Below are 21,320 nucleotides of genomic sequence, written 5' to 3'. Positions count from 1 at the left end.
ATGGTAAGACCAGGTGAAGGCTGAGAGGGAACGCGAGACTCCTTTCTCATCTGGTCGTAACATGGACAAAGAGCAGGCATTTGAAATTCGTTTTCTGACCTGCCTGGAGATCAAAGTGGAAGAACCCAGAAAAGACATCTTTCTGTAAAGGAAAGTAACATTCGTGCCACACATAAGTGCCAGGCAATGAATATCTCAAACAAGAAAGAATCTAACCATCTCGCCTTGACATTCAATGGCATTACGATTACTGAATTCCCCCACTATCAACTTTGTGGGGGTTAGCATTGATCGGATACTGAGCTGGAATAGCCAAAAACTACTGTGGCTACAAGAGCACATCAGAGGCTAGGAATCCTAGGGCGAGCAAGTCACCTCCTGACTCCCCAAAGCCTGTCCACCATCCAAAAGGCATACGTCACAAGTCACTAGACACAACAGGAATAAAGAAATGGCTGACCAACTAAATGCATACTTTGGTTCTGTCTTCACAAAGGAGGACAGAAATATCATTCCAGAAATGTTGGGGAACACAGGGCTTAGTGAGAGAGAAGAACTGAAGGAAATCAGTATTAGTAGAGAAATGGTGTTGGTGAAATTGATGGGAGTAAAGGCTGATAAATCCCCAGGGCCTGATGGTATGCATCCCAGAGTACTTAAGGAAGTGACCCTAGAAATAGTGGATGCATTGGTGGTCATCTTCCAAGATTCAATAGACTCTGGAACAGTTTCTACAGATTGGAGGGTAGCTAATGTAACCCCACTATTTAAAAAGGGAGGTAGAGAGAAAGCAGGGAATTATAGACCAGTCAGCCTGACGTCAGTAATGGGGAAAATTCTAGAGTCTATTATCAAAGATTTTATAGCAGCGCACTTAAAGAACAGTGGTAGAATTGGGCAGAGACAGCATGGATTTACGAAAGGGAAATCATGCTTGACAAATCTACTAGAATTCTTTGAGGATGTAACTAGCAGAGTTGATGAGGGGGAGCCAGTGGATGTGGTTTATTTGGACTTTCAGAAGGCTTACAACAAAGTCCCACATAAGAGATTAGCATGTAAAATTAAAGCGCATGGGATTGGGGTAGTGTATTGCGATGGTTAGAAAAGTGGTTGGCGGACAGGAAACACAGAGTAGGGATAAATGGATCTTTTTCCGAATGGCAGGCAGTGACTAGTGGGGTACCGCAGGGATCGGTGCTAGGACCCCAGCTATTCACAATATACATTAATTATTTAGATGACTGAACTAAATGTAATATCTCCAAATTTGCAGATGACACAAAACTGGGTGGGAGGGTGAGTTGTGAGGAGGATGCAGAGAGGCTTCGGGATGATTTGGACAAGTTGAGCGAGTGAGCAAATTCATGGCAGATGCAGTATAATGTGGATAAATGTGAGGTTATCCACTTTGGTCGCAAAAACAGGAAGGCAGATTATTATCTGAATGGCTATAAACTGAGAGAGGGGAATATGCAGCGAGACCTGGGTGTTCTCGTACACCAGTCGCTGAAGATAAGCATGCAGGCACAACAGGCGGTAAAAAAGGCAAATGGTATGTTGGCCTTCATAGCGAGAGGATTCGATTACAGGAGCAGGGATGTGTTGCTGCAATTATACAGGGCCTTAGTGAGGCCACACCTGGAATACTGTGTGCAGTTTTGGTCTCCTTATCTGAGGAAGGATGTTCTTGCTATAGAGGAAGTGCAGCGAAGGTTTACCAGACTGATTCCTGGAATGGTGGGACTGATGTATGAGGAGAGATTGAGTCAGTTAGGATTATATTCGCTGGAGTTCAGAAGAGTGAGGGGGGATCTCATAGAAACCTATAAAATTCTAACAGGACTTGACAGGGTAGATGCAGGAAGGATGTTTCCGATGGTGGGGGAGTCCAGAACCAGGGGTCATAGACTAAGGTAAACCTTTCAGGACTGAGAGGAGGAGCAATTTCTTCACCCAGAGAGTGGTGAACCTATGGAATTCGCTACCACAGAAAGTAGTTCAGGCCAAAACATTGTATGTTTTCAAAAAGGAGTTAGATATAGCTCTTGGGTCTAAAGGGATCAAAGGGTATGGGGCAAAAGCGGGAACAGGCTACTGAGTTGGATGATCAGCCATGATCATAATGAATAGTGGAGCAGGCTCGAAGGGCCAAATGGCCTACTCCTGCTCCTATTTTCTAAGTCACTTGCCTGGATGGGTGCAGCTCCAACAACACTCAAGAAGTTCGACACCATCCAGGACAAAGCAACCTGCTTGATTTGCACCCCATTCACAAACATTCACTCCCTCCACCAATGCACCAAGGCTCCTTAGACAGCACCTTCCAAACCCATGACCTCTACCACCTTGAAGGACAAAGGCGGCAGTTTCATGTGAGCACCACCACCTGCAACTTCCCCTCAAAGCCACACACCATCCTGACTTGGAACTATTTCACCGTTCCTTCACTGTTGCTCGGTCAAAATCCTGGAACTTCCTCCCTAACAGCACTGTGGATTTACCGACCCCACATGGACTGCAGCAGTTCAAGATGGTGGTTCATCAAAATCTTCTCAAGGGTAATTACAGATGAGCAACAAATGCTGGCCTAGCCAGCAATGCCCACATCCCATGAATTAATTAAAAAAAATTCTCTTGAAAAGAAACCCTGTATTTGAAAGGTGGCAGATTCCTATTGCCTCCTGTCTCTGAAGAATCCCTGCATCTAGTATGGTTCCTGTTGCCTCCTGTGCTTTGGGAAATCCTGGAACCTGAAGAAAGCGTCTACTGCTGTACTGCTGCTGTGATTCCTAAGCAGACCTGTTGCTACACCCCTGCTGAAAGGCCTCCGTGATGCCTGTTATAGTCACAGAATCACAGAATAATACAGCACAGAAGAGGCCTTTCGGCCCATCGAGTCTGATTGAGTCAAATTGCCTTGAACACCTACCCATCACATCAACCTCACCTGGAGAGACTTTGAGTGGCATCCGACTATTCAACACTGGGAGACCTCACCCAACCAAAGAACTTGATAAACTGAATTATTTTATTAGTTCTTTTATTCATATGAAACAGCTGTAAACCCATCCAGGCAAGTGACTTGTGCCTTGTAGTTGGTGGACAGGCTTTGGGGAGTCAAGAGGTGAGTTACTTGCCGCAGGATTCCTAGCTCTTGTCGCCACAGTATTTATATGGCTACTCCAGTTCAGTTTCGGGTCAATGGTAACCCCCACAATATTGATAGTGGGGGATTCAGTGATTGTAATGCCATTGAATGTTAAGGGGAGATGGTTAGTTTCTCTTTTATTTGAGATAGTCATTGCCTGGCACATGTGTGGCGCGAGTGATACTTTCCTTTACAGACAGATGTTTTTTTTTCCCCGGTTAACCTTTTTTTTGAATGTATGTGTGTGTGCATGAGGGCTAGGGAAATAAGGAGCTTTTCATATATATAAAGATATATCATCAGTGGTTAAGACTTTTGTTTTCTAGTAAATAGTTAATGTTGTTGTTGTTTAAAGAAACCTCGTTGATGTGCTTTATTTTGGGGGACAAATAGAGTCCAATTGGCTATTCTTCGGGAGGTGGGAAAAACTGATTGATGTGTTCTGACCTGTGGGGAAGTGGGACTGAATTAACAGTGCAATTCTCCCGCTCTGTTTGCAACAGTGAGGAGATCTCAGCTTGTATTGATAGTGCTGCTGCAGCTTCTGGAAAGCTTCAGACAAGAGCCTGGAAAAACACCAAAATCACAATTGTCACACAACTAAGAAGCTATAATAAAAACAAGAAATGCTGGAAATACTCAGCAGGTCTGGCAGCATCTGTGGAGAGAGGAGCAGAGTTAACGTTTCAGGTCAGTGACCCTTCTTCAGCAGCTATAATTCCTGCGTATTAAATAGGCTGCTGTATGGCACTGAAACTTCGACTCCACGTCTGAAGCAGTAATGCAAATTCAATTCATTTTATATGCGTGGCTTGAGAAAGATCTTTGGGATACATTGGCAGTATAGAGTCTCCAACACAGAAGTACCGCAGCTTTGTAATTCAGAAAGTATTATAGAAATGCTCAAGCGACATCAACTATAATGACAGGTCACATCATTAGAATGGATGATGATCACCTACCAAAAGATGCACTGTATGGAGAGCTTTGATGGTGTCAGTAGACCCGTTGGGAGGCCAAAACTAAAATACAAGGACTCATGCAAGTCAGACATCATTTCATGCCAGGTTGATTTAAACAACTGGGAACAATCTGCACAGGACCAAAGCACTTGGCACCAAAGTCTTCACATTGGAGCACAGAAACTTCAGGTTGACACAGAAAAGCGTCATTGCAGGAAGGAGCTTGCTGCAGTAGCCCCTGCGTCAGCGAATGATGATGTACAATGTCCCCACTGCAACCGGCAATGCCTTGGTCGAATTCTCTTTGGCCTCCTTATCACGAGAGACAATGGGTAAGCGCCCGGAGGTGGTCAGTGGTGAGTGGAGCAGCGCCTGGAGTGGCTATAAAGGCCAATTCCAGAGTGACAGGCTCTTCCACAGGTGCTGCAGAAAAATTTGTTTGTCGGGACTGTTACACAGTTGGCTCTCCCCTTGCGCCTCTGTCTTTTTTCCTGCCAACTACTAAGTCTCTTCGACTCGCCACACTTTAGCCCCGTCTTTATGGCTGCCCGCCAGCTCTGGCGAACGCTGGCAACTGACTCCCACGACTTGTGATCAATGTCACAGGATTTCATGTCGCGTTTGCAGACGTCTTTAAAGCGGGGACATGGACGGCCGGTGGGTCTGACACCAGTGGCGAGCTCGCTGTACAATGTGTCTTTGGGGATCCTGCCATCTTCCATGTGGCTCACATGGCCAAGCCATCTCAAGCGCCGCTGACTCAGTAGTGTGTATAAGCTGGGGATGTTGGCCGCCTCGAGGACTTCTGTGTTGGAGATACGGTCCTGCCACCTGATGCCAAGTATTCTCCGGAGGCAGCGAAGATGGAATGAATTGAGACGTCGCTCTTGGCTGACATGCGTTGTCCAGGCCTCGCTGCCATAGAGCAAGGTACTGAGGACACAGGCTTGAGACACTCGGACCTTTGTGTTCCGTGTCAGTGCGCCATTTTCCCACACTCTCTTGGCCAGTCTGGACATAGCAGTGGAAGCCTTTCCCATGCGCTTGTTGATTTCTGCATCTAGAGACAGGTTACTGGTGATAGTTGAGCCTAGGTAGGTGAACTCTTGAACCACTTCCAGAGCGTGGTTGCCAATATTGATAGATGGAGCATTTCTGACATCCTGCCCCATGATGTTCGTTTTCTTGAGGCTGATGGTTAGGCCAAATTCATTGCAGGCAGCCGCAAACCTGTCGATGAGACTCTGCAGGCACTCTTCAGTGTGAGATGTTAAAGCAGCATCGTCAGCAAAGCGGAGTTCCCTGATGAGGACTTTCCGTACTTTGGACTTCGCTCTTAGACGGGCAAGGTTGAACAACCTGCCTCCTGATCTTGTGTGGAGGAAAATTCCTTCTTCAGAGGACTTGAACGCATGTGAAAGCAGCAGGGAGAAGAAAATCCCAAAAAGTGTGGGTGCGAGAACACAGCCCTGTTTCACGCCACTCAGGATAGGAAAGGGCTCTGATGAGGAGCCACCATGTTGAATTGTGCCTTTCATATTGTCATGGAATGAGGTGATGATACTGAGTAGATTTGGTGGGCATCCAATCTTTTCGAGTAGTCTGAAGAGACCACGCCTGCTGACGAGGTCAAAGGCTTTGGTGAGATCAACGAAAGCAATGTAGAGGGGCATCTGTTGTTCACGGCATTTCTCCTGTATCTGATGAAGGGAGAACAGCATGTCAACGGTCGATCTCTCTGCACGAAAGCCACACTGTGCCTCAGGGTAGACGCGCTCGGCCAGCTTCTGGAGCCTGTTTAGAGCGACTCGAGCAAAGACTTTCCCCACTATGCTGAGCAGGGAGATTCCACGGTAGTTGTTGCAGTCACCGCGGTCACCTTTGTTTTTATAGAGGGTGATAATATTGGCATTGCGCATGTCCTGGGGTACTGCTCCCTCATCCCAGCACAGGCATAGCAGTTCATGTCGTGCTGAGAGTACAGCAGGCTTGGCACTCTTGATTATTTCAGGGGTGATGCTGTCCTTCCCAGGGGCTTTTCCGCTGGCTAGAGAATCAATGGCATCACTGAGTTCCGATTTGGTTGGCTGTATGTCCAACTCATCCATGACTGGTCGAGGCTGGGCTGCATTGAGGGCAGTCTCAGTGACAACATTCTCCCTGGAGTACAGTTCTGGGTAGTGCTCAACCCAGCGGTCCATTTGTTTGCGTTGGTCAGTGATTATGTCCCCTGATTTAGATTTGAGGGGGGCGATCTTCTTGATGGTTGGCCCAAGAGCTCTCTTAATGCCATCATCCATTCCTCTGATGTTTCCGGTTTCTGAGGCCAGCTGAATATGACTGCATAGGTGTTGCCAGTAGTCGTTTGCGCAGCGCCTGGCTGTTCTTTGTGCAGTGCTTCTGGCTGCTTTAAGTGCTACGGATATTAACTCGCTGGGGGCTTTCTTGTAGTTCAACAGTGCAATGCGCTTAGTGGCTATGACAGGTTCCAGCTCCTCATTATGGGATTGAAACTAGTCTGCATTTCTCTTCGCACTTTTTCCGTAGGTGGTCAAAGCTGACTCATAGATGGCGTCTCTGATGTGGGCCCACTTGGTCTCAGCATCCCCTGTGGGAGTGATTTGAAGGGCTGTTACAAGTGAATTTAGAAACTTTTGTAACAGCTGTGGGTGGGAAATTCTGCTCGTGTTGATGCGCGGGTGGCCCTTCTGCTTGGAATGATGCAACTTCTTTGGTCTGAGTCTAACCTTGCTGCACACCAGGGAGTGGTCGGTGTCGCAGTCCGCACTGTGGAAGCTGCGTGTGATTTGAACACTGTTTAAGGCGGCTCGCCTTGTGACAATGAGGTCTAGCTGGTGCCAACGACGCGATCTTGGGTGCCTCCATGAAACCTGGTGACAGGGTTTAGTGTGAAAGAACGAGTTGGTGATGCAGAGGTTATGATAGGTACACAACTCAAGCAGTCTCTGCCCGTTCTCATTCATCCTTCCAACGCCATAGCGCCCAAGGCAGGAGGGCCATGAGTCATGGTCGGCCCCAACCCTGGCGTTAAAGTCCCCCAGCAGGAATAGGTGTTCGGTGTTGGGGATGCTGCTAATGATGTTATGGAGTTCCTCGTAGAACTGATCTTGAGCTTCATGTGGGGAGCAGAGTGTTGGAGCATAAATGCTGAGTGGGTGTACTGGACCAGAGGTGGTGAGCAGTCGGATGGTCGAATTACTCTCATCTAAATACTCACAGCAGGTGAGCTGTAAATGTGAATCATCAGCAATGATGCAAAGCCAAAGAAGAACGTTGGAATCACTCAGACAGAAGCTATTCCAAGTAAATCTTAACTTAAACTAAAAGATCCGAACTACCATCAATGCCTTTATTGCAGTTCTGCAAATTGGAAGTCTGTCACAGTGCGTCACCTTACTATGGCATTTTCTGACATGTTTACAACATTTCTGCATGTTTGAGAGTATTGTCTCTATTTGCTACCTGCACAGGCTCATTCGAAACCAGATGATCAAACCTAAGTTCTGCAGACCACACATGGCCACGGAGTTACTGCCATTCATGTCAGAAAGCATAGGTTGCTTGCTTCTATTTGTCCTTTAAGCATTCTGTTAGCCTATAGGTTTAGATAAAGGTAATTTTAGCACTGTTGTCTTACTCGTAGGTAAATCATAAAGCAGAACCAGCATTACCAACAGCAACAACAACAACAACAGCTTGTATTTCTATGGTGTCTGCAACATAGTAAAACATCCCAAGGTGCTTTACAGGTTCGTTCATTGGCTATAAAGCACTTTGGGATATTCTGAGTAATGAAAGGTTCTATATAAGTCCAAGTCAAGTCAAGCATTGCCAAATAAAATGATACTGAGCCACATAAGGTGATATTAAGGCAGGTGATATAAAGCTTGATCAAAGAGGTAGTTTCTAAGGAGTGACTTAATGGAGGAAAGAGAGGTAGAGAGGTGGAGAGGTTTAAGGAGGAAATTCCAGAGCTTTAGGCCTTGGCAGCTGAAGGCACAGCTGTGAATGGATGATCCCTCACAAAAGGATTGGACAGAGGCAAATGGGAATTGGGATGATTGTCACGAAAACCACACCTGCCAAAATGAGATGTATTAATTTTGTCATAAAGAACATTAATTTTAAACTGTTACTGGACTGAAAAAATAACTTGGTTTAAAAGACCACTCTCTCTCATGAATTTCCAGGGATTCACGTAAGCCACTCAAACCTCAAGAGAGAAGACTCCTGCAGCTAGACAAGTTTGAAAGTATGCACTGGGCCCCAACGAGAACTAAAAGACAACTGCAATCAAAGACTTTACATCAAACCTAAAAACCAGCAACTGAACTCCAGCTATTACTTTAAATCTTTTCCCTTCTTTCTCCTCCTCTGTCTCTATTTGCATGTGTGTCTATCGCATATGCATGCTAGCAAAGTTGCGTCGCATATTTCTAGTAGTTTTAACTGAATTAGAGTTTTAAGGTTTATAAACTTACATCTTTCTTGTTTAAATCTAAGAAAGGCTGTCTGGTTGATTTCTTTGCCATTGCAATTAGAGAGCAGTGAACAAGGATTCAGTGAGCTAAAAAACACGGTGTTTAAAAAATTAAACACTGTTACGGCCAAACCCAGGCAAAGGCTGAGGCGGAACCCTAGACCCCTGCCTCACCTGATTGTAACACGATGCTTTTGTAGACAATGAGAGCTGTAGATGCTGAGTCATTGAATATATTCAAGAGGGAGATTGATAGAATTTTGGATGCTAAGGGAATCGAGGGATATGGTAATAGTGTGGGAAGGTGGAGTTCAGATAGCAGACCTGCCATGAACTTATTGGATGATGCAGCAGGTTCAAAGGGCCAAAAAAGCCTCTTCCTGCTCCTATTGCTTATGTCATGATGTTCAGTGGTGGAGCGATTAAAATCAGGAATGCTCAAGAGGCCAGAATTGGAGGAGCACAGATATCTTGGAGGGGTAAAACACAAAATGCTGGAACCACTCAGCAGGTCTGGCAGCATCTGTGGAAAGAGAAGCAGAGTTAACGTTTCGGGTCAGTGACCCTTCATCGGAACTGACAAATATTAGAAAAGTTACAGGTTATAAGCAAGTGAGGTGGAGGTGGGGCAAGTGAGGTGGAGGTGGGGCAAGAGATAACAAAGGAGAAGGTCTAGATTGGACCAGGCCGCATAGCTGACCAAAAGGTCACGGAGCAAAGGCAAACAATATGTTAATGGTGTGTTGAAAGACAAAGCATTAGTACAGAATAGGTGTTAATACACTGAATATTGAACAGCAGCAAGTGCAAACCTGAAAAAAACAGTGAGTAAGTGAACTGAACAAACTAAGATGAAATGAAATAAATGCAAAAAAAAAATTGTAAAAAATGTAAAAAAGAATGTAAAAAGAAAGAAAAAAAAATCACTAAAAATGAAAGTAAAGTGGGGGGCTGTCATGCTCTGAAATTATTGAACTCAATGTTCAGTCCGGCAGGCTGTAGTGTGCCTAATCGGTAGATGAGATGCTGTTCCTCGAGCTTGCGTTGATGTTCACTGGAACACTGCAGCAATCCCAGGACAGAGATGTGAGCATGAGAGCAGGGGGGAGTGTTGAAATGGCAGGCAACCGGAAGCTCAGGGTCCTGCTTGCGGACTGAGCGGAGATGTTCCGCAAAGCGGTCACCCAGTCTGCGCTTGGTCTCCCCAATGTAGAGGAGACCACACTGTGAGCAGCGAATACAGTATACTACATTGAAAGAAGTACAAGTAAATCGCTGCTTCACCTGAAAGGAATGTTTGGGGCCTGGGATAGTGAGGAGAGAGGAGGTAAATGGGCAGGTATTACACCTCCTGCGATTGCAGGGGAAGGTGCCATGGGAAGGGGACGAGGTGGTGGGGGTAATGGAGAAGTGGACCAGGGTGTCGCGGAGGGAACGATCCCTTCGGAATGCTGACAGGGGAAGGGAGGGGAAGATGCGACTGGTAGTGGCATCACGCTGGAGGTGGCGGAAATGGCGGAGGATGATCCTTTGGATATGGAGGCTGGTGGGGTGAAAAGTGAGGACAAGGGGAACCCTGTCACGGTTCTGGGAGGGAGGGGAAGGGGTGAGGGTAGAGGTACACCCTGGTCCACTCCTCCATTACCCCCACCACCTCGTCCCCTTCCCATGGCACCTTCCCCTGCAATCGCAGGAGGTGTAATACCTGCCCATTTACCTCCTCTCTCCTCACTATCCCAGGCCCCAAACACTCCTTTCAGGTGAAGCAGCGATTTACTTGTACTTTTTTCAATGTAGTATACTGTATTCGCTGCTCACAGTGTGGTCTCCTCTACATTGGGGAGACCAAGCGCAGACTGGGTGACCGCTTTGCGGAACATCTCCGCTCAGTTCGCAAGCAGGACCCTGAGCTTCCGGTTGCTTGCCATTTCAACACTCCCCCCTGCTCTCATGCTCACATCTCTGTCCTGGGATTGCTGCAGTGTTCCAGTGAACATCAACGCAAGCTCGAGGAACAGCATCTCATCTACCGATTAGGCACGCTACAGCCTGCCGGACTGAACATTGAGTTCAATAATTTCAGAGCATGACAGCCCCCCATTTTACTTTCATTTTTAGTGATTTTTTTTTCTTTCTTTTTACATTCTTTTTTTACATTTTTTACAATCTCTTTTTTTTTGCATTTATTTCATTTCATCTTAGTTTGTTCAGTTCGCTTACTCACTGTTTTTTTCAGGTTTGCACTTGCTGCTGTTCAATATTCAGTGTATTAACACCTAATTTGTACTAATGCTTTGTCTTTCAACACACCATTAACATATTGTTTGCCTTTGCTCCGTGACCTTTTGGTCAGCTATGCGGCCTGGTCCAATCTAGACCTCCTTTGTTACCTCTTGCCCCACCCCCACCTCACTTGCTTATAACCTGTGACTTTTCTAATATTTGTCAGTTCCGATGAAGGGTCACTGACCCGAAACGTTAACTCTGCTTCTCTTTCTACAGATGCTGCCAGACCTGCTGAGTGGTTCCAGCATTTCTTGTTTTTATTTCAGATTTCCAGCATCCGCAGTATTTTGCTTTTATCTTGGAGGGGTGTTGGGTTGGAGAAGTTTACAAAGATATGGAGCGGTGAGTACATGGAGGGATTTGAAAACAAAAACAGGCATTGTTTAACCAGGATCCAGTGCAGGTCAGCAAGCACAGGGGTGATGGATGCATGTGATTTGGTGTGAGGTCGGATAAGGGCAGCAGAGTTTTGGATGACCTCAAAGTTTTCAGCAGGTAGCACATGTGAAGCTGACCAGGAGTGCTTTGGAATAGTCTGGTCTAGACGTGACAAAGGCATGGATGAAGGTTTCAGGAACAGATGAACTGAGATAGGCGGAGTTGTGTGATATCATCTAAGTGGAAATATGCAATCTTTGTGATGGTGCAGATATGTGGTTGGTAGCTCTGCTCTGGATCAAATATGATACCAAGATTATAAACAGACTGATTCAGCCTCAGATAGTTGCCGGGAAGAGGGATAGAGTCGGTAGCTAGGGAATGGAGTTTGTAGTGAGGACTGAAGGCAATGGCTTTGCTCTTTCCAATATTTAGAAATTTTCTGCTTATCCAGTATTGAACGTCAAACAAGCAGTGTGAAAAATTAGAGACAGTAGAGGAGTTAAGAGAGGTGATGGTGAGGTAGAGCTGGGTGACTTCAGCGTACACGTGGGAACTGTTGTTGTTGACAGTTCCCTGAAAAGAGGATGACGCCTGCCAGGCATTCATAATTTATATATCCTTAGGTGACTCAAAAGGTCAATCCTAGAGCCACATATCTTTGGACAGAGAGGACAAGAGTTGCCCTGAGTTAGCGGGGGGGTTCTCAAGCCAGGGTTCTGTTCTCTCTCCTTCTACTTTTGTCGCTTCTCCACTGCAGAGTTTATGCGGTCAGTTTCTGACTGTGTTGCGGCTTGTTTGAAGAGGGATGGGTTAACATTGTCATAGCCACATAGGATGTAATTTGTGACCTTGATAAAAGCTGTTTTGGTACTGTGGCAGGGGCAGAGAACTGATTGGAGGAATTCATTCATGGAGCTCTGGGAAAGATGGGCACAGATTTGGGGGACCATAGCACATTTAAGGGATTTGGAGAGGAGAGGGAGGTTGGAGATCGGATGGTAGTTTGCAAGGACGGTGGGTGAAGAGTTGATTTTGTTGATGAGAGTGGTTATGATGGCAGATTTAAATGAGAGGGGGACATACCTGAAAGAGAACCATCAACAATATCAGCTGACATGTGAGCCAGGAAGGGGAGTTGGATGGTCAGCAGTTTAGTGCTAAAAGGGTCAAAGGAGCAATAGATGGGTCGCATGGACAAGATCAGCTCAGAGAGGACATGAGGGGAGATAGGAGAGAATCTGGAGAAAGTTGCGAATTCAGGGCTAGGATAGCGGGATTCCTTGGAGAACGTTTGGCTTGGTGGGCTAGGGGAAAATAGGCAAAGAGCAGAAGCAGCTGATCAGATGTCCACATTTCAAGAGGAAATATATTAACAAAAAACATGGACTCATAGACCAGTGATTTATTACCCCTTTAAATTAATGGACAGAAAATCAAGTACTACAGCCCAGGGCTTCCCAATCAGCACTTCCTGTTCGTGCCACTCCTCAGCAGGAGCACTTTATCAGGGAATCAGCACAAGAATGCCTTTTTCTTCTATTTTTATGATTTATTAGAACTCATTTATTTTAAATATTCATTACTATCTCACACAGTGCAACTTTAAAACATTGTTGCATTGATTATATCTTTATCCAGGCAGCAAGAGATCTTTTCCAAGTAGGACCTCACAAGTTCAAAGTAAATTTTAATGATGTTCAAGTGCATCTACGTGTGACAAACAACTATTAACACAAACTAAAACTTGAGGTAAAAGCAGAATATTATGTAATCTGAGTCCAGTTGGGCAGGAATCACCTTAGTGCAGGAATCTTGATGCAGTGGAGCAGTTGGGAAAATAATGGACAGGTAGTTCTGACAACAACAATGATAGGAACCAGGACTATTACAGTTACAATGTTTTTATCTTTTATGAAGGACATACATAATGTAAAGAGGGCAGGAAACACTTCCACAGAGAATGATCTTGTGAGGATAAAGGCTCATCTTCAGCAAGGATGCTGCCTATTATGGAGCCTGTAGGGTCAAATGAGACACTAACCCCATATGAATATGTTGTGGTAAGGAGAAGACCAAAGGTTTACTTAGTTCTGTCAAAGACATCAAACTTCAAGTGTCATTTCAAGTTCCTCCTGTGACTTGAGAACAAATTTGTCAAATTGACCTTCAGATAGGACACTTTACAGAAGTAAAGATGGAAACAATAGAGGCAACCGAAAATCCAGACATAAAACACAGCTTTTTATATTTTGAACAATTCCTCATTTCATTTTCAGAAAAATCTGAACCTTGCCATTCCCCTTTAACACTAACATTGGTTTATTATTTTCTGTTTTAGGGTATTTGTTTTTGTATACCATCATAGATTCCTCTGTATTATGCACCATTTCTGAACAAGAGGGGCAGATATCCTACTCCTTGAAAACTGTCAAGGTGTTTCAAGTGAGGCACGAGGAGTTATGACTGGTCTGACTGAACTCTACTAATTTTCTCTGTCTCTCTATGGGCAAATGGTTGGTTTCCTTACCACTCCTCTCCGCCATAAGACATGATGACTCATTTTGTGTAAGATTACAAGCCGCAGTCTATTTCTAAGATCCAATACATTGCCCATACTCTTCTATTACTTTCTATTTTTATGGAAACAGCACTACACTCTGTAAATGTATTTCTTATAAACTGCGATGACACAATTTTCAAAGTTAAAAAAATAAAACCAGCTCTTCACAAAGGGAAGTAAAAAGATCTTAGACTGTTTACAATGTCTCTAGTCTTGCATTGTAAGTAAGATAATCTAACAAAAAAAAAGAAAAACTGTGTCTTAACAATGAAAGAACATTTACAACAGCATGTTCAGGGAAAGGTACAACAATAATTTCAACTGGTATTTCCCATTAGCTTAAGAGCGCAGAGTAACTGGAGCTACCTTTGCATCTGTTCAATGCTTCATTTTCATTCATGTATGAAACACTTAGCACTTTTTGTATGACATAACCACACAAATGAATTTCTGATGGTTAACCAGTTTCTTTTTCAGCAGTTTAGGAAATTGATTGGTCCTCTAAGGGCTACAAATCTCACTCAAGAGTGATCAGTTGGGTTTTTCATTTCTTTTCGAAGGAGACATTAGTCATCAGCTAAAATGTAAAAATCAGGCTTGATTGGACTTCATGATGTTAACTGAAGTATGGATTAATGTGTATGGCAGAAATTTGGATGCTGGGACACTTCAGTGGTGAGCCTTCATTTCTGAACAGTGTCCTTTCCATTATATTCACAAAATGATGCATGGGATCAACTTTTTATTATTTGAAAAGGGTAGAAATAAGGCTCCTCAACGCCTTATTGTTGGGTATAATTGTAAGTGCATTTTGTAACAATACAATGCAGCAATGTCATATATAAATTCGTGCCTACAAAAAATATATTAAAAAATAAGCACAAAATATGTTGCAAAAGTTTGTTCTTCACCACATAAATATTATTTTGTTAAAATAATTTGGTCCTCAAGAGGATACACACATAGGGCGGCACAGTGGCACACTGGTTAGCACCGCAGCATCACAGCTCCAGCGACCCGGGTTCAATTCTGGGTATTGCCTGTGTGGAGTTTGCAAGTTCTCCCTGTGTCTGCGTGGGTTTCCTCCGGATGCTCCAGTTTCCTCCCACATGCCAAAGACTTGCAGGTTGATAGGTTAATTGGCCATTATAAATTGCTCCTAGTATAGGTAGGTGGGAGAGAAATATAGGGACAGGTGGGGATGTGGTAGGAATATGGAATTATTATAGGATTAGTATAAATGGGTGGTTGATGGTCGGCACAGACTCGGTGGGCTGAAGGGCCTGTTTCAGTGCTGTATCTCTAAACTAAACTAAAATTGGAGGAGATGGACTAAAAGGAAACTGCTAGGAAGCAAGTTATTTCCATGTGCCTTTTATTTTGGCAATTATCTGCTTTCTTACTGTGAAAGTAATGACCATGAAATTCGATAACTCCTGAAAACAGGCAATGGGATCGTGATGGGTGATTAACCCACGCCCATTGCTTCTGATGCAGGCAGCATGCAAACTTCACGACGCCTGCTCATTTAAATGATTGCTGCATGCAGGCAGTGCTAAATGCACTGCTGATTGGCTGCACACCTGAACAGGGATAACAGAATCATGAGAGATGGCACCACTTGAAGCTAGCCTACACTACTTTGTTACAGACAGGAGAGAGATGATAGGGTTGGCTCCCTGTTTTCACCTCTCGACTGACCGAAGACAGCGTGCTTAAAAGTGGTGTTGTAGCTCCTGAGTGCTTTAGTTGTCAGGAACAGATGAATGACAGGTTTTCTCGTAAGTTTTAAAAGAAAGATAATTGCTTATTGTTCAACACCGCAGTGAATGCAACTACCAACCTACTCTCACACTCATACAGATACACAGACAGTCAAGAAAAGATTACGATTATAAAAGTAGCATGCGTTTAGATCTTATGATTTCAAAAGTTCTCTGTTAAATTCATTTTTCCCCAGGGTATTGAAATGAAAAGCAGGCCTGTAATCCTTTTTTGTCCACTGAAGGAAAGCTCTGGCGGTTTAGGAGGACAGATTAGCTGTTGTTTTAAGTTCGCAGTAGCAGATTTCTCTTATTATAAACCAGTCAAGGTTCAATGACGAAGCCCTGGTACAGTTCCTCAGATGGAGAGTTCAGGGCCAACTCAAGTCTCTGCCTACATGTGGCTTAAAGCTGGTGGTCTTAGGCATGGTCTTTTCTCTTCATTGGCATAGATGTGTTTTTCTTCTCTGTCTCAAATGTGCCTTATTAAAATCCCCTTATCAGAAAGCTAGTTTCTGTCATGTGACCAGAGCATCTCTTTCCGTTGTCCTCATAAATGGTTTCTGATGGTTAGGCCATTGTCACACAATGGAGCCTGGGTATCATGCATTCACATACCACCTTGATAAAGAAGAGCTTTTCACACCCATTTTTCTGAATTTCAAGTTTGGAGTCAAAGAATCTGCAACAGGATTGTGAATGCAGTTTTTATTTAATTAGTTGGAGAAATGCAGCCATTGCCACAGGGAGGGTCATTTGCATTTTAATTACTTCTCAAAGATATGTCCAGGAAATTCATTTATTTTAATGACTTTGCCAAGACTTGTCCAGAAATGAAAATTAGCTCAGAGTTCTTGCAGTTCCATGTGTATTGGCAGGAAAGAAAGGGCCACCTGAGTCTCAACTCCATTTTGTTTTGCAGAAAAGTGTTCATTTCAGGTTTATACTTCATAGGTTCATGTTTATAGTTCATAAATTTGGATTGTGTGAACGTGGCACTCTTAAAGGGGAGGTGCATTGTGGCTGGAGAATGTGCTGAAACTGGTTGCAGAAGAGAAGGTGAGCCAGAAGAACACTGAATGATCACACAATATAGCAGAGAGCTGGATCCAAGATTTACCGTCTGCACTAGAGTCCTTGGTCGAGGAGGTGCAGAAGAGAAGAAGTGACATCCATCCACACGGGAGGCGCTCCAGACCAACTGTCAGGAGGGAGTGGCAGCAGTTAGCTATGGTGGTCAATGCCGGGACTGTAGCCCCAAGGATCTGGACGCAGCGCTGCAAAAAGTTCAATGACCTCATGCATTAGTCAAGATCAGTGAATGCATCTCCAAATGCCATATCCTACCAACTGTCCCACTTGCCTCACACACTGTTCAATGCACCATACCCCGATCACTCACCTACCAACAATCTCTATCAATCACAGCTCAAACCTAATATTCATATGCCTTACCTCACTCTCACTGTACTGCTGCAAGCCTCACACCCACATCTCACAGCTTGCACACACTGTCAGCTATTCAACCATGACAGCCACATCACCCAAATACATTGGAAAACACTCACTAGCACACATTCCTCTCTCTTGCAGCCGAAGATGGCACATATCCAGAGGCAGCAACACCTAACTGGAGTGGGACAGGCACTTGCACCCACGGAGGAGACTGTGCTCTGCATCACTGAAGCAGCACTGACTGAGGCCATGGCAAGCATCGGCGCTGAGGCCATTGAAGATGACAGTAGGCTCATACCTAATCCTCCTTTTAACATCCCACCACTACCTCATCCCACAATTTCTTCTGATTTACAAGCTGCAGATGATGTAAGACTGCACTCCCATCACCTCCCCTCACTGCAAACTTACCCTTGTGCATTTCTCCATTCAGATATGCAAGAACTGCAACCTGCACAGGAAGAGATTTCACACTTGCAGCCACCAGTTCAGATGCTGACAGTATGGGCTGGATTTTGTGCTCGAGATGGGGGCTCCTTGCACTGGGCCAGGGGGAATCCCGCCTCTGCCTTTTCATGCCCCCCTGGAGGGATCCTTCGGTCTTTTGAATCAAAGGGGAGGCAGGATCCTGCCTCCAAGAGCCGCTGGCCAATCAGAAGGTTGGCAGCTCAGCAGTATCGGCAGCGTCATCGGGAACGGTGGCCACTACCAGTACTGCATAGGCCTCGGACCCAGGCCCAACGGTGGAACCCGGAACAGAGATACGTGAGGCAGGGTCATTGGGGCCAGTCCGGAAGGCTCCGGTGAGGTTGGGGATAGGGGTTTGTTATGCAGTCCAGGGGGAGGGAGGTCCTTGGGGTAAAGTTGTTCCCGGTGGGGGTTGTCTGTGGGCCACAAATTGCCCACGAAGGAGTGACCACCTGCCCAAGCCCGCAGGGAGGGCGCCTCGGATTACAAGGCATCATCCTCGCACAGCGGAGGCCCCCCTCCCGCTGCTGATAAGATCCCAGAGGCAGCAGGAAAAGGCCCTTAATTGGCTGCTAATGGACCACTTAAGGGCCTCAATTGGCCTCTGGGTGAGTAGGTTGTCATCAGGCTATCCCGCCCCCGGGAAGATCGCTGGGTGATGGGGAGGTGCCGGGCCCCCTGCCCCACTGCCCTCTTGCAACCCATCGCAATACTCCGTGCCCCCCCCCCCGCCTCTGATCCCGCCTCGGGGGCCTCACAAAATCCCGGACTATGTGTGATTTAAAAGGTATCCTAGGCGTGAGACCTGTATGTTGTGAGATACCATGCATGAGTGGCCTGCAGACATGGCAGGGGACAAGGATAGCACTGGTGCCAGCTCGCCAAATGGTGAGGTCGCACAGGAATCCTGCTGCAAAGGACTCAGATAAAGACTTCAATAGGCGGCCGACAGAAAAAGGCTGATTATTATGCACAATGCAATCCTTGGTGTATTGGGAGGCCTACCGGAAAGATTGCGTTCACTGTCAAGGGGCATGGAGGACTCCGGTACCAATTTGGCACAAGACTTTGTGCAAAGCTGGCAGACTATCCCTTCCAACGTAGAAGTGGTAGCCAACGTCATTAGCACACTTGTGGACCCATCATGTGCAGCTTCTGATGGCTGATGTCTCAGCTTTCATTACAGCACAAGAAGTAGCCACCCACCATACCGCTGCTGCAGTGGAAGCTCAGCCTAAACACAAGACTTTCTTTTTTGAAGTCAAGCAAACCCAGTTTGCTACCAAGCAAGCTCAGACTGCTGCCATCATGGCTGTGGATACCAGTGTGCAGAGGAGTTACAGGATTTCAGAGCAGTCCCACAATCTGTCCGCTAGCACATTCCTCTTTCAGGATGACAGCATTCGTCCTCCCATGACTGCCACTCCACCAGTGTCCTTGCTGTTGCCTGTCAGTCAGCCAGCTCAGGCTGCTGCTGCCCATGCCGAGGTAGTGCAATCCGAAACAAGGTCTTCTAGGGCCAGAGCCGCTCTAGGTCGTCCTGCAAGGATCTCCCCACTGAAAGGCAGCAGCCTTCCATCACCATACTGCAGCAACACTAGGACCAGCAAAGGCCCACAGAAGACAGGTACTAAGAGAATGCACAATAGTTGACTTTTGCATCGAATATTGAATAGTTTGTTTGATAAAGTTGGTTTGGTATGTTTGTTTTGTGGTGGCTTTTATTTCACCTTTGTGTCCAAGAGGACGTTGTGATAGTCAGTAACAGAAGGAAGGCAAGGTATGGGACTGTTGTTGAATGGGGCATTGGGGTTGTGTTCATTGGTACCACAGTCAGATCAGCCAATCATGGACAGCCTGACCAGAAAGGAGATGTGTCAGTTGCCTCCTCCCTTCCTCCTCCTCTTCTTCATCCTCCTCCTTCTCTTCATCCCCCTCTTCATCCTCTTGCTCTTCCTTCTCTTCAGCTGTTTGCTCTATACCTGATGGCAAGGGCTGTTCTGTCATGATGGCGAGAGTGTGCAGATGCAGCAAACTATGATGAATCATGGCACACACTCTGGTGAATATTGCAGGGCTCCTCTACAGCAGTCCAGGCAGCAAAAAACATTGCTTAAATACTGCAGTGGCCTGCTTTATGTCATTTCCTGTGGTAGCAAGCTGGCCAAGTGTGCGTGGGTTGTGCACCAGAGTCATAAGCCAGGTGGTCAGTGGATAGCCCTTGTTGCCCAGCAGGCACAATCTGGTTTGGCATGGTGGCTCAAATACTGATGGTACAGAGGACTAGTACAGAATGAAGGCATCATGACTGCTGCCAGAATACTGGGCATTAACTTGTATGATACACTGCAAATGGTCGCACACCAGCTGGAGATTGAGGGAGTGGAATTCCTTCTGGTTGCAGTACATCTTAGAGTTTATATGTGTTACCTGCAAGTGGTGTGTCAGTGAAATGGAGAAGACTATAATCCTAGTGAAGCTGCTTGCTCACTCCGGCTGCGGCTCGCTGGAAAAAAAGAATGAAATGTAGTTAGTTCTCTTGGCATGCAGAGTGTCAGTGAACTCCTTTATGTAACAGTGGACAGAAATCTGGGAGATGTTGCAAATATTGCCTGTTCCCACCTGAAAGGAACCCAATGCATAAGAGTTCATCGCTATGGTTATTTTCACAGCCACTGGTAATGCCATCCTTGCCCTGCTCTGAAACTGCTGTTTGTCTTGCAACAGGTGGCAGATTTCAAAAAGCACCTCTTTGGTGAAGCATAGGCATCTAATGCATTGTTCTTCATTGAGGTTGATATAGGAGAATTGCTCCCTGAAGACCCTGGGTGGATACTTTGCTCAGAGTCCTTCTATCCCTCCACCTCCTCCCTCTTTGAGCAGCTTGTTCTCCTCTGTGTTGCCTCTGCTCATTCTGCTTGTCATGCTGTAGACCAATGGGGTTGGAAACAATAGCACCTATGTCTGGGAATGAGTGATCTGAGCAGAACCCTTGAAATCAGAGCCAAGGCATTCACTACATTCAACACCATTCCCTGCAGACTTCAGCAACTTTAAGTAACAGTACAATTCACCAGACATTTCTACTAACTCAGCAGCAGCCAGTAGATACCTGTAAGTAGTTGATGATCTCTCCAAATAGCGCTGATGGGGGGCCCTTCCTGCTGCTGAACACATGTTCAGTTGTGAGAGGTTAAGAGGGGGTGTTAATTGGAGCATTCAGGTCAAAAATGATACCAGTGGCATCAAATTAGCATTACACACTGCCTGATGCCACGATCTGCCTATCTGCATACTTCTGCTGCATGCTCCCTGCGCCTGCTTTCTGCCTTTACAAAAATGGAGTCCAGTGCGACTTGCACCAAAAGTGGGTGCTTCTGGCATAGATGCTATTTTGGACCTGAAATGACACCACTAGCACCAAAAATACGGGCACTACGTAAATGAATTTTGCAGCCAATATGCATATATAAAAGTGCTTACCTGTAATCCACTGGTATACATGTTATTGGTGTTCATATTTACAAAACCCAATCTATTACTTAGTGCCATTCAGTGAAAATGTCACCCTGTATAAGATGACAAGATTGGATTCAGCTTACAAGTTAAGCAAGCAATTCAGTGCCTCTTTCATACAAATTGATTAAAATCAAAGACCAGCCCAGAGGGAAAGTAAATGGTAGTGGAAAGATTCCACTTGTGATCATTCATCACACTTTGAGCTATAACTTCAATACCATTTTCAAAGAGATTACAAAGGTCAAGTTAAGTTCATGTAGAAACATGGACTGTT

The sequence above is a fragment of the Heterodontus francisci genome, chromosome 14 (genome assembly GCF_036365525.1).
Source record: "Heterodontus francisci isolate sHetFra1 chromosome 14, sHetFra1.hap1, whole genome shotgun sequence".
NCBI classification, from domain to species: Eukaryota; Metazoa; Chordata; class Chondrichthyes; order Heterodontiformes; family Heterodontidae; genus Heterodontus; species Heterodontus francisci.
This window is presented reverse-complemented; position numbering follows the sequence as displayed.